This window comes from Maylandia zebra, linkage group LG18 (genome assembly GCF_041146795.1).
Source record: "Maylandia zebra isolate NMK-2024a linkage group LG18, Mzebra_GT3a, whole genome shotgun sequence".
NCBI classification, from domain to species: Eukaryota; Metazoa; Chordata; class Actinopteri; order Cichliformes; family Cichlidae; genus Maylandia; species Maylandia zebra.
This window is the reverse complement of record NC_135184.1, coordinates 4,082,205-4,094,603: the sequence shown is the minus strand read 5'-3', so window position 1 is coordinate 4,094,603 and position 12,399 is coordinate 4,082,205. Positions and strand designations below refer to the sequence as shown.

Sequence of the window (12,399 nt, the reverse complement as noted above, 5' to 3'; positions counted from 1 at the left end):
AGAATGTTTGCCGACAAGAGCTTTTTTGAAAAAAAGGGAGTGCACGAGGAGTGCCCAATGTCCAAGAAAGAGGTGTGGAGGTGACGAAACGGTTAAACATTTATTTTGGGAATGTTTTTTTGCGCAAAAAGTGTGGGGCCTATTAAGACAGTGGTTGAAAGATTTAAGTAAAGAAGAGTTGACATATGAACTTATAATGTATGGGATTTTGGAAAAAACCGGGGAAAAAAGGGAAATGTGTTGGTGGATAATGGTGAATTGTGTTAAAGATGCTCTGTGGAGAGCGAGAAACATTTGTGTATTTAAAAAATATGAAATATCTGAAAGAGTCGTAATCAATAGTATGGTTTGTTTGTTAAAGGATTACATTATGAGAATCTCAGTTGGAGATAATGAAGAAGACAAAAGAAAGATGTGGAAAGTACCAAGGAAGTATTTGAATATTTTGCATGTAGGATAATGTGAGAGTATTGTGTGTTTGTTTACTCGACCTTTGTGTTTGTTTTGTGAGAGTATTGTGTGTTTGTTTTACTTGACCTTTGTGTTTGTTTTTTTCCCTTTGTGGGTTTCCCCATCTTGGGTTTTGATTTCAGAGTCTTGGTTGTTTATTTGTTTTTATTTCTTCACGAATGAACAGATGTAATTTTTGATTTTGAACAATAAAACTCTTTGAAAATTGAAATTGGTTCACCCAGGGCGAGGCTCAGCCATTGCACTGCGGTTGTGCTGACCCCTGTGAATTCCCCAAATGCGGGAATCTCAACTGCATAATTTGTGGTAGTGGGGGACTGCGTTCGCGCTCTCCCCTCACTCTTGTGTCCAAAAGCAAAGATCCATGGCTGTATCCCAATTCAGGGTCTGCAGCCTTAAAGGCCGCATTTTAAGGCCAATTACGTCACCGTGAGGCGACAAAGGCTGTCCCAATTCGAAGGCTGCTCGAAATGCGGCCCTCAAATGCGTCCTTCATTTCCCTGAATTTTAAGGACGTGGCGGTGTAGACTTCGCGGCCCAACATATCCCAGAATGCATAGCGCCGCAGTGGGTGTGGATAATTTTGCCGAAAAAAAACGGCGGACGAGGGGCAGCCGAAGAGTAAACTTTAAGTAAGTACTGAATATTATGTCACTTATTTATGTGCAAATGTTTAATAACGAAGAACATGAAAACATTACTGTTGGCCACATGTCGGTAAAGTTATGTGACATTAGTGACGTTTGTACTAACTTGGTTTTAAAGCCTTTACTTTAAAAAAAAATACGCCGTTCAATAGCTGACCTTAATCTTACAGAGAATGATCAAAGCTCATGTAGAAACAAACAAACAAATGAACAAAAGATTTTCTCCTTCAATTCCTTCAAACAATGCTGTATGTAGCGTTTCCAGCTGTTAGTATCATGGTTGCTAGGCAACCTGGGCATCGCAACGGAGGCTAGACCGTCACATTTCACAAGCCTCGCACTTCCGGCCTTAGCGGTCTTTAAGTACGCGGCCCTTGAGGATCGTTGAGGCTGCGTACTTTAAGGCTGCAGACCCTGAATTGGGATACAGCCGATGTGTCTGCTCTTCTCTCGGTGTGCCCTTTGAACTGGCACAAAATGTGTGTTAGGCACCATCAGCCAGAGTGCTGGATGTGGAAAGGGGACCCCTGTCTCCCACGCTGGCAACTCATACTTACCTGGCAGGGGAGATACCATGATCACCAATGTGGTTCACCCAGGGCGAGGCTCAGCCATTGCACTGCGGTTGTGCTGACCCCTGTGAATTCCCCAAATGCGCGAATCTCAACTGCATAATTTGTGGTAGTAGGGGACTGCGTTCGCGCTCTCCCCTCACTCTTGTGTCCAAAAGCAAAGATCCATGGCTGTATCCCAATTCAGGGTCTGCATCCTTAAAGGCCGCATTTTAAGGCCGATTACGTCACCGTGAGGCGACAAATGCTGTCCTAATTCGAAGGCTGCTCGAAATGCGGCCCTCAAATGCGTCCTTCATTTCCCTGAATTTTAAGGACGTGGCGGAGTAGACTTCGCGGCCCAACATATCCCAGAATGCATAGCGCCGCAGTGGGTGTGGATAATTTTGCCGAAAAAAAACGGCGGACGAGGGGCAGCCGAAGAGTAAACTTTAAGTAAGTACTGAATATTATGTCACTTATTTATGTGCAAATGTTTAATAATGAAGAACATGAAAACATTACTGTTGGCCACATGTCGGTAAAGTTATGTGACATTAGTGACGTTTGTACTAACTTGGTTTTAAAGCCTTTACTTTAAAAAAAAATACGCCGTTCAATAGCTGACCTTAATCTTACAGAGAATGATCAAAGCTCATGTAGAAACAAACAAACAAATGAACAAAAGATTTTCTCCTTCAATTCCTTCAAACAATGCTGTATGTAGCGTTTCCAGCTGTTAGTATCATGGTTGCTAGGCAACCTGGGCATCGCAACGGAGGCTAGACCGTCACATTTCACAAGCCTCGCACTTCCGGCCTTAGCGGTCTTTAAGTACGCGGCCCTTGAGGATCGTTGAGGCTGCGTACTTTAAGGCTGCAGACCCTGAATTGGGATACAGCCGATGTGTCTGCTCTTCTCTCGGTGTGCCCTTTGAACTGGCACAAAATGTGTGTTAGGCACCATCAGCCAGAGTGCTGGATGTGGAAAGGGGACCCCTGTCTCCCACGCTGGCAACTCATACTTACCTGGCAGGGGAGATACCATGATCACCAATGTGGTTCACCCAGGGCGAGGCTCAGCCATTGCACTGCGGTTGTGCTGACCCCTGTGAATTCCCCAAATGCGCGAATCTCAACTGCATAATTTGTGGTAGTAGGGGACTGCGTTCGCGCTCTCCCCTCACTCTTGTGTCCAAAAGCAAAGCTCCATGGCTGTATCCCAATTCAGGGTCTGCATCCTTAAAGGCCGCATTTTAAGGCCGATTACGTCACCGTGAGGCGACAAAGGCTGTCCTAATTCGAAGGCTGCTCGAAATGCGGCCCTCAAATCCGTCCTTCATTTCCCTGAATTTTAAGGACGTGGCGGAGTAGACTTCGCGGCCCAACATATCCCAGAATGCATAGCGCCGCAGTGGGTGTGGATAATTTTGCCGAAAAAAAACGGCGGACGAGGGGCAGCCGAAGAGTAAACTTTAAGTAAGTACTGAATATTATGTCACTTATTTATGTGCAAATGTTTAATAACGAAGAACATGAAAACATTACTGTTGGCCACATGTCGGCAAAGTTATGTGACATTAGTGACGTTTGTACTAACTTGGTTTTAAAGCCTTTACTTTAAAAAAAAAATACGCCGTTCAATAGCTGACCTTAATCTTACAGAGAATGATCAAAGCTCATGTAGAAACAAACAAACAAATGAACAAAAGATTTTCTCCTTCAATTAATGCTGTATGTAGCGTTTCCAGCTGTTAGTATCATGGTTGCTAGGCAACCTGGGCATCGCAACGGAGGCTAGACCGTCACATTTCACAAGCCTCGCACTTCCGGCCTTAGCGGTCTTTAAGTACGCGGCCCTTGAGGATCGTTGAGGCTGCGTACTTTAAGGCTGCAGACCCTGAATTGGGATACAGCCGATGTGTCTGCTCTTCTCTCGGTGTGCCCTTTAAACTGGCACAAAATGTGTGTTAGGCACCATCAGCCAGAGTGCTGGATGTGGAAAGGGGACCCCTGTCTCCCACGCTGGCAACTCATACTTACCTGGCAGGGGAGATACCATGATCACGAAGGTGGTTCACCCAGGGCGAGGCTCAACCATTGCACTGCGGTTGTGCTGACCCCTGTGAATTCCCCAAATGCGGGAATCTCAACTGCATAATTTGTGGTAGTGGGGGACTGCGTTCGCGCTCTCCCCTCACTCTTGTGTCCAAAAGCAAAGGTCCATGGCTGTATCCCGATTCAGGGTCTGCAGCCTTAAAGGCCGCATTTTAAAGCCGATTACGTCACCGTGAGGCGACAAAGGCTGTCCCAATTCGAAGGCTGCTCGAAATGCGGCCCTCAAATGCGTCCTTCATTTCCCTGAATTTTAAGGACGTGGCGGTGTAGACTTCGCGGCCCAACATATCCCAGAATGCATAGCGCCGCAGTGGGTGTGGATAATTTTGCCGAAAAAAAACGGCGGACGAGGGGCAGCCGAAGAGTAAACTTTAAGTAAGTACTGAATATTATGTCACTTATTTATGTGCAAATGTTTAATAACGAAGAACATGAAAACATTACTGTTGGCCACATGTCGGTAAAGTTATGTGACATTAGTGACGTTTGTACTAACTTGGTTTTAAAGCCTTTACTTTAAAAAAAAATACGCCGTTCAATAGCTGACCTTAATCTTACAGAGAATGATCAAAGCTCATGTAGAAACAAACAAACAAATGAACAAAAGATTTTCTCCTTCAATTCCTTCAAACAATGCTGTATGTGGCGTTTCCAGCTGTTAGTATCATGGTTGCTAGGCAACCTGGGCATCGCAACGGAGGCTAGACCGTCACATTTCACAAGCCTCGCACTTCCGGCCTTAGCGGTCTTTAAGTACGCGGCCCTTGAGGATCGTTGAGGCTGCGTACTTTAAGGCTGCAGACCCTGAATTGGGATACAGCCGATGTGTCTGCTCTTCTCTCGGTGTGCCCTTTAAACTGGCACAAAATGTGTGTTAGGCACCATCAGCCAGAGTGCTGGATGTGGAAAGGGGACCCCTGTCTCCCACGCTGGCAACTCATACTTACCTGGCAGGGGAGATACCATGATCACGAAGGTGGTTCACCCAGGGCGAGGCTCAACCATTGCACTGCGGTTGTGCTGACCCCTGTGAATTCCCCAAATGCGGGAATCTCAACTGCATAATTTGTGGTAGTGGGGGACTGCGTTCGCGCTCTCCCCTCACTCTTGTGTCCAAAAGCAAAGATCCATGGCTGTATCCCAATTCAGGGTCTGCAGCCTTAAAGGCCGCATTTTAAGGCCGATTACGTCACCGTGAGGCGACAAAGGCTGTCCCAATTCGAAGGCTGCTCGAAATGCGGCCCTCAAATGCGTCCTTCATTTCCCTGAATTTTAAGGACGTGGCGGTGTAGACTTCGCGGCCCAACATATCCCAGAATGCATAGCGCCGCAGTGGGTGTGGATAATTTTGCCGAAAAAAAACGGCGGACGAGGGGCAGCCGAAGAGTAAACTTTAAGTAAGTACTGAATATTATGTCACTTATTTATGTGCAAATGTTTAATAACGAAGAACATGAAAACATTACTGTTGGCCACATGTCGGCAAAGTTATGTGACATTAGTGACGTTTGTACTAACTTGGTTTTAAAGCCTTTACTTTAAAAAAATACGCCGTTCAATAGCTGACCTTAATCTTACAGAGAATGATCAAAGCTCATGTAGAAACAAACAAACAAATGAACAAAAGATTTTCTCCTTCAATTCCTTCAAACAATGCTGTATGTAGCGTTTCCAGCTGTTAGTATCATGGTTGCTAGGCAACCTGGGCATCGCAACGGAGGCTAGACCGTCACATTTCACAAGCCTCGCACTTCCGGCCTTAGCGGTCTTTAAGTACGCGGCCCTTGAGGATCGTTGAGGCTGCGTACTTTAAGGCTGCAGACCCTGAATTGGGATACAGCCGATGTGTCTGCTCTTCTCTCGGTGTGCCCTTTGAACTGGCACAAAATGTGTGTTAGGCACCATCAGCCAGAGTGCTGGATGTGGAAAGGGGACCCCTGTCTCCCACGCTGGCAACTCATACTTACCTGGCAGGGGAGATACCATGATCACCAATGTGGTTCACCCAGGGCGAGGCTCAGCCATTGCACTGCGGTTGTGCTGACCCCTGTGAATTCCCCAAATGCGCGAATCTCAACTGCATAATTTGTGGTAGTAGGGGACTGCGTTCGCGCTCTCCCCTCACTCTTGTGTCCAAAAGCAAAGATCCATGGCTGTATCCCAATTCAGGGTCTGCATCCTTAAAGGCCGCATTTTAAGGCCGATTACGTCACCGTGAGGCGACAAAGGCTGTCCTAATTCGAAGGCTGCTCGAAATGCGGCCCTCAAATCCGTCCTTCATTTCCCTGAATTTTAAGGACGTGGCGGAGTAGACTTCGCGGCCCAACATATCCCAGAATGCATAGCGCCGCAGTGGGTGTGGATAATTTTGCCGAAAAAAAACGGCGGACGAGGGGCAGCCGAAGAGTAAACTTTAAGTAAGTACTGAATATTATGTCACTTATTTATGTGCAAATGTTTAATAACGAAGAACATGAAAACATTACTGTTGGCCACATGTCGGCAAAGTTATGTGACATTAGTGACGTTTGTACTAACTTGGTTTTAAAGCCTTTACTTTAAAAAAAAAATACGCCGTTCAATAGCTGACCTTAATCTTACAGAGAATGATCAAAGCTCATGTAGAAACAAACAAACAAATGAACAAAAGATTTTCTCCTTCAATTAATGCTGTATGTAGCGTTTCCAGCTGTTAGTATCATGGTTGCTAGGCAACCTGGGCATCGCAACGGAGGCTAGACCGTCACATTTCACAAGCCTCGCACTTCCGGCCTTAGCGGTCTTTAAGTACGCGGCCCTTGAGGATCGTTGAGGCTGCGTACTTTAAGGCTGCAGACCCTGAATTGGGATACAGCCGATGTGTCTGCTCTTCTCTCGGTGTGCCCTTTAAACTGGCACAAAATGTGTGTTAGGCACCATCAGCCAGAGTGCTGGATGTGGAAAGGGGACCCCTGTCTCCCACGCTGGCAACTCATACTTACCTGGCAGGGGAGATACCATGATCACCAATGTGGTTCACCCAGGGCGAGGCTCAGCCATTGCACTGCGGTTGTGCTGACCCCTGTGAATTCCCCAAATGCACGAATCTCAACTGCATAATTTGTGGTAGTAGGGGACTGCGTTCGCGCTCTCCCCTCACTCTTGTGTCCAAAAGCAAAGATCCATGGCTGTATCCCAATTCAGGGTCTGCATCCTTAAAGGCCGCATTTTAAGGCCGATTACGTCACCGTGAGGCGACAAATGCTGTCCTAATTCGAAGGCTGCTCGAAATGCGGCCCTCAAATGCGTCCTTCATTTCCCTGAATTTTAAGGACGTGGCGGAGTAGACTTCGCGGCCCAACATATCCCAGAATGCATAGCGCCGCAGTGGGTGTGGATAATTTTGCCGAAAAAAAACGGCGGACGAGGGGCAGCCGAAGAGTAAACTTTAAGTAAGTACTGAATATTATGTCACTTATTTATGTGCAAATGTTTAATAATGAAGAACATGAAAACATTACTGTTGGCCACATGTCGGTAAAGTTATGTGACATTAGTGACGTTTGTACTAACTTGGTTTTAAAGCCTTTACTTTAAAAAAAAATACGCCGTTCAATAGCTGACCTTAATCTTACAGAGAATGATCAAAGCTCATGTAGAAACAAACAAACAAATGAACAAAAGATTTTCTCCTTCAATTCCTTCAAACAATGCTGTATGTAGCGTTTCCAGCTGTTAGTATCATGGTTGCTAGGCAACCTGGGCATCGCAACGGAGGCTAGACCGTCACATTTCACAAGCCTCGCACTTCCGGCCTTAGCGGTCTTTAAGTACGCGGCCCTTGAGGATCGTTGAGGCTGCGTACTTTAAGGCTGCAGACCCTGAATTGGGATACAGCCGATGTGTCTGCTCTTCTCTCGGTGTGCCCTTTGAACTGGCACAAAATGTGTGTTAGGCACCATCAGCCAGAGTGCTGGATGTGGAAAGGGGACCCCTGTCTCCCACGCTGGCAACTCATACTTACCTGGCAGGGGAGATACCATGATCACCAATGTGGTTCACCCAGGGCGAGGCTCAGCCATTGCACTGCGGTTGTGCTGACCCCTGTGAATTCCCCAAATGCGCGAATCTCAACTGCATAATTTGTGGTAGTAGGGGACTGCGTTCGCGCTCTCCCCTCACTCTTGTGTCCAAAAGCAAAGCTCCATGGCTGTATCCCAATTCAGGGTCTGCATCCTTAAAGGCCGCATTTTAAGGCCGATTACGTCACCGTGAGGCGACAAAGGCTGTCCTAATTCGAAGGCTGCTCGAAATGCGGCCCTCAAATCCGTCCTTCATTTCCCTGAATTTTAAGGACGTGGCGGAGTAGACTTCGCGGCCCAACATATCCCAGAATGCATAGCGCCGCAGTGGGTGTGGATAATTTTGCCGAAAAAAAACGGCGGACGAGGGGCAGCCGAAGAGTAAACTTTAAGTAAGTACTGAATATTATGTCACTTATTTATGTGCAAATGTTTAATAACGAAGAACATGAAAACATTACTGTTGGCCACATGTCGGCAAAGTTATGTGACATTAGTGACGTTTGTACTAACTTGGTTTTAAAGCCTTTACTTTAAAAAAAAAATACGCCGTTCAATAGCTGACCTTAATCTTACAGAGAATGATCAAAGCTCATGTAGAAACAAACAAACAAATGAACAAAAGATTTTCTCCTTCAATTAATGCTGTATGTAGCGTTTCCAGCTGTTAGTATCATGGTTGCTAGGCAACCTGGGCATCGCAACGGAGGCTAGACCGTCACATTTCACAAGCCTCGCACTTCCGGCCTTAGCGGTCTTTAAGTACGCGGCCCTTGAGGATCGTTGAGGCTGCGTACTTTAAGGCTGCAGACCCTGAATTGGGATACAGCCGATGTGTCTGCTCTTCTCTCGGTGTGCCCTTTAAACTGGCACAAAATGTGTGTTAGGCACCATCAGCCAGAGTGCTGGATGTGGAAAGGGGACCCCTGTCTCCCACGCTGGCAACTCATACTTACCTGGCAGGGGAGATACCATGATCACGAAGGTGGTTCACCCAGGGCGAGGCTCAACCATTGCACTGCGGTTGTGCTGACCCCTGTGAATTCCCCAAATGCGGGAATCTCAACTGCATAATTTGTGGTAGTGGGGGACTGCGTTCGCGCTCTCCCCTCACTCTTGTGTCCAAAAGCAAAGGTCCATGGCTGTATCCCGATTCAGGGTCTGCAGCCTTAAAGGCCGCATTTTAAAGCCGATTACGTCACCGTGAGGCGACAAAGGCTGTCCCAATTCGAAGGCTGCTCGAAATGCGGCCCTCAAATGCGTCCTTCATTTCCCTGAATTTTAAGGACGTGGCGGTGTAGACTTCGCGGCCCAACATATCCCAGAATGCATAGCGCCGCAGTGGGTGTGGATAATTTTGCCGAAAAAAAACGGCGGACGAGGGGCAGCCGAAGAGTAAACTTTAAGTAAGTACTGAATATTATGTCACTTATTTATGTGCAAATGTTTAATAACGAAGAACATGAAAACATTACTGTTGGCCACATGTCGGTAAAGTTATGTGACATTAGTGACGTTTGTACTAACTTGGTTTTAAAGCCTTTACTTTAAAAAAAAATACGCCGTTCAATAGCTGACCTTAATCTTACAGAGAATGATCAAAGCTCATGTAGAAACAAACAAACAAATGAACAAAAGATTTTCTCCTTCAATTCCTTCAAACAATGCTGTATGTGGCGTTTCCAGCTGTTAGTATCATGGTTGCTAGGCAACCTGGGCATCGCAACGGAGGCTAGACCGTCACATTTCACAAGCCTCGCACTTCCGGCCTTAGCGGTCTTTAAGTACGCGGCCCTTGAGGATCGTTGAGGCTGCGTACTTTAAGGCTGCAGACCCTGAATTGGGATACAGCCGATGTGTCTGCTCTTCTCTCGGTGTGCCCTTTAAACTGGCACAAAATGTGTGTTAGGCACCATCAGCCAGAGTGCTGGATGTGGAAAGGGGACCCCTGTCTCCCACGCTGGCAACTCATACTTACCTGGCAGGGGAGATACCATGATCACGAAGGTGGTTCACCCAGGGCGAGGCTCAACCATTGCACTGCGGTTGTGCTGACCCCTGTGAATTCCCCAAATGCGGGAATCTCAACTGCATAATTTGTGGTAGTGGGGGACTGCGTTCGCGCTCTCCCCTCACTCTTGTGTCCAAAAGCAAAGATCCATGGCTGTATCCCAATTCAGGGTCTGCAGCCTTAAAGGCCGCATTTTAAGGCCGATTACGTCACCGTGAGGCGACAAAGGCTGTCCCAATTCGAAGGCTGCTCGAAATGCGGCCCTCAAATGCGTCCTTCATTTCCCTGAATTTTAAGGACGTGGCGGTGTAGACTTCGCGGCCCAACATATCCCAGAATGCATAGCGCCGCAGTGGGTGTGGATAATTTTGCCGAAAAAAAACGGCGGACGAGGGGCAGCCGAAGAGTAAACTTTAAGTAAGTACTGAATATTATGTCACTTATTTATGTGCAAATGTTTAATAACGAAGAACATGAAAACATTACTGTTGGCCACATGTCGGCAAAGTTATGTGACATTAGTGACGTTTGTACTAACTTGGTTTTAAAGCCTTTACTTTAAAAAAATACGCCGTTCAATAGCTGACCTTAATCTTACAGAGAATGATCAAAGCTCATGTAGAAACAAACAAACAAATGAACAAAAGATTTTCTCCTTCAATTCCTTCAAACAATGCTGTATGTAGCGTTTCCAGCTGTTAGTATCATGGTTGCTAGGCAACCTGGGCATCGCAACGGAGGCTAGACCGTCACATTTCACAAGCCTCGCACTTCCGGCCTTAGCGGTCTTTAAGTACGCGGCCCTTGAGGATCGTTGAGGCTGCGTACTTTAAGGCTGCAGACCCTGAATTGGGATACAGCCGATGTGTCTGCTCTTCTCTCGGTGTGCCCTTTGAACTGGCACAAAATGTGTGTTAGGCACCATCAGCCAGAGTGCTGGATGTGGAAAGGGGACCCCTGTCTCCCACGCTGGCAACTCATACTTACCTGGCAGGGGAGATACCATGATCACCAATGTGGTTCACCCAGGGCGAGGCTCAGCCATTGCACTGCGGTTGTGCTGACCCCTGTGAATTCCCCAAATGCGCGAATCTCAACTGCATAATTTGTGGTAGTAGGGGACTGCGTTCGCGCTCTCCCCTCACTCTTGTGTCCAAAAGCAAAGATCCATGGCTGTATCCCAATTCAGGGTCTGCATCCTTAAAGGCCGCATTTTAAGGCCGATTACGTCACCGTGAGGCGACAAAGGCTGTCCTAATTCGAAGGCTGCTCGAAATGCGGCCCTCAAATCCGTCCTTCATTTCCCTGAATTTTAAGGACGTGGCGGAGTAGACTTCGCGGCCCAACATATCCCAGAATGCATAGCGCCGCAGTGGGTGTGGATAATTTTGCCGAAAAAAAACGGCGGACGAGGGGCAGCCGAAGAGTAAACTTTAAGTAAGTACTGAATATTATGTCACTTATTTATGTGCAAATGTTTAATAACGAAGAACATGAAAACATTACTGTTGGCCACATGTCGGCAAAGTTATGTGACATTAGTGACGTTTGTACTAACTTGGTTTTAAAGCCTTTACTTTAAAAAAAAAATACGCCGTTCAATAGCTGACCTTAATCTTACAGAGAATGATCAAAGCTCATGTAGAAACAAACAAACAAATGAACAAAAGATTTTCTCCTTCAATTAATGCTGTATGTAGCGTTTCCAGCTGTTAGTATCATGGTTGCTAGGCAACCTGGGCATCGCAACGGAGGCTAGACCGTCACATTTCACAAGCCTCGCACTTCCGGCCTTAGCGGTCTTTAAGTACGCGGCCCTTGAGGATCGTTGAGGCTGCGTACTTTAAGGCTGCAGACCCTGAATTGGGATACAGCCGATGTGTCTGCTCTTCTCTCGGTGTGCCCTTTAAACTGGCACAAAATGTGTGTTAGGCACCATCAGCCAGAGTGCTGGATGTGGAAAGGGGACCCCTGTCTCCCACGCTGGCAACTCATACTTACCTGGCAGGGGAGATACCATGATCACGAAGGTGGTTCACCCAGGGCGAGGCTCAACCATTGCACTGCGGTTGTGCTGACCCCTGTGAATTCCCCAAATGCGGGAATCTCAACTGCATAATTTGTGGTAGTGGGGGACTGCGTTCGCGCTCTCCCCTCACTCTTGTGTCCAAAAGCAAAGGTCCATGGCTGTATCCCGATTCAGGGTCTGCAGCCTTAAAGGCCGCATTTTAAGGCCGATTACGTCACCGTGAGGCGACAAAGGCTGTCCCAATTCGAAGGCTGCTCGAAATGCGGCCCTCAAATGCGTCCTTCATTTCCCTGAATTTTAAGGACGTGGCGGTGTAGACTTCGCGGCCCAACATATCCCAGAATGCATAGCGCCGCAGTGGGTGTGGATAATTTTGCCGAAAAAAAACGGCGGACGAGGGGCAGCCGAAGAGTAAACTTTAAGTAAGTACTGAATATTATGTCACTTATTTATGTGCAAATGTTTAATAACGAAGAACATGAAAACATTACTGTTGGCCACATGTCGGTAAA

At 46.9% G+C, this 12,399-nt stretch overlaps 11 non-coding genes and 1 pseudogene across 11 annotated transcripts; all 12 read left to right on the top strand.

Annotated features, from left to right (window-relative positions):
- Nucleotides 1-672: 672 nt before the first annotated feature.
- Nucleotides 673-809, top strand: LOC143413775 (U1 spliceosomal RNA; annotated as a pseudogene).
- An 858-nt stretch (nucleotides 810-1,667) lies between these two features.
- LOC143413840 (U1 spliceosomal RNA) lies at nucleotides 1,668-1,831 on the top strand. The gene has a single exon (XR_013094452.1). It is a non-coding gene; the product is annotated as a U1 spliceosomal RNA (small nuclear RNA).
- Nucleotides 1,832-2,689: 858 nt separating this feature from the next.
- On the top strand, nucleotides 2,690-2,853 carry LOC143413839 (U1 spliceosomal RNA). Its single transcript, XR_013094451.1, has one exon. It is a non-coding gene; the product is annotated as a U1 spliceosomal RNA (small nuclear RNA).
- Nucleotides 2,854-3,703: 850 nt separating this feature from the next.
- LOC143413824 (U1 spliceosomal RNA) lies at nucleotides 3,704-3,867 on the top strand. The gene has a single exon (XR_013094436.1). It is a non-coding gene; the product is annotated as a U1 spliceosomal RNA (small nuclear RNA).
- Nucleotides 3,868-4,725: 858 nt separating this feature from the next.
- Nucleotides 4,726-4,889, top strand: LOC143413823 (U1 spliceosomal RNA). Its single transcript, XR_013094435.1, has one exon. It is a non-coding gene; the product is annotated as a U1 spliceosomal RNA (small nuclear RNA).
- Nucleotides 4,890-5,745: 856 nt separating this feature from the next.
- Nucleotides 5,746-5,909, top strand: LOC143413838 (U1 spliceosomal RNA). The gene has a single exon (XR_013094450.1). It is a non-coding gene; the product is annotated as a U1 spliceosomal RNA (small nuclear RNA).
- Nucleotides 5,910-6,759: 850 nt separating this feature from the next.
- On the top strand, nucleotides 6,760-6,923 carry LOC112436511 (U1 spliceosomal RNA). Its single transcript, XR_003025118.2, has one exon. It is a non-coding gene; the product is annotated as a U1 spliceosomal RNA (small nuclear RNA).
- An 858-nt stretch (nucleotides 6,924-7,781) lies between these two features.
- On the top strand, nucleotides 7,782-7,945 carry LOC143413837 (U1 spliceosomal RNA). The gene has a single exon (XR_013094449.1). It is a non-coding gene; the product is annotated as a U1 spliceosomal RNA (small nuclear RNA).
- An 850-nt stretch (nucleotides 7,946-8,795) lies between these two features.
- LOC143413822 (U1 spliceosomal RNA) lies at nucleotides 8,796-8,959 on the top strand. Its single transcript, XR_013094434.1, has one exon. It is a non-coding gene; the product is annotated as a U1 spliceosomal RNA (small nuclear RNA).
- Nucleotides 8,960-9,817: 858 nt separating this feature from the next.
- LOC143413821 (U1 spliceosomal RNA) lies at nucleotides 9,818-9,981 on the top strand. Its single transcript, XR_013094433.1, has one exon. It is a non-coding gene; the product is annotated as a U1 spliceosomal RNA (small nuclear RNA).
- An 856-nt stretch (nucleotides 9,982-10,837) lies between these two features.
- LOC143413836 (U1 spliceosomal RNA) lies at nucleotides 10,838-11,001 on the top strand. The gene has a single exon (XR_013094448.1). It is a non-coding gene; the product is annotated as a U1 spliceosomal RNA (small nuclear RNA).
- An 850-nt stretch (nucleotides 11,002-11,851) lies between these two features.
- Nucleotides 11,852-12,015, top strand: LOC143413820 (U1 spliceosomal RNA). The gene has a single exon (XR_013094432.1). It is a non-coding gene; the product is annotated as a U1 spliceosomal RNA (small nuclear RNA).
- Nucleotides 12,016-12,399: the final 384 nt, after the last annotated feature.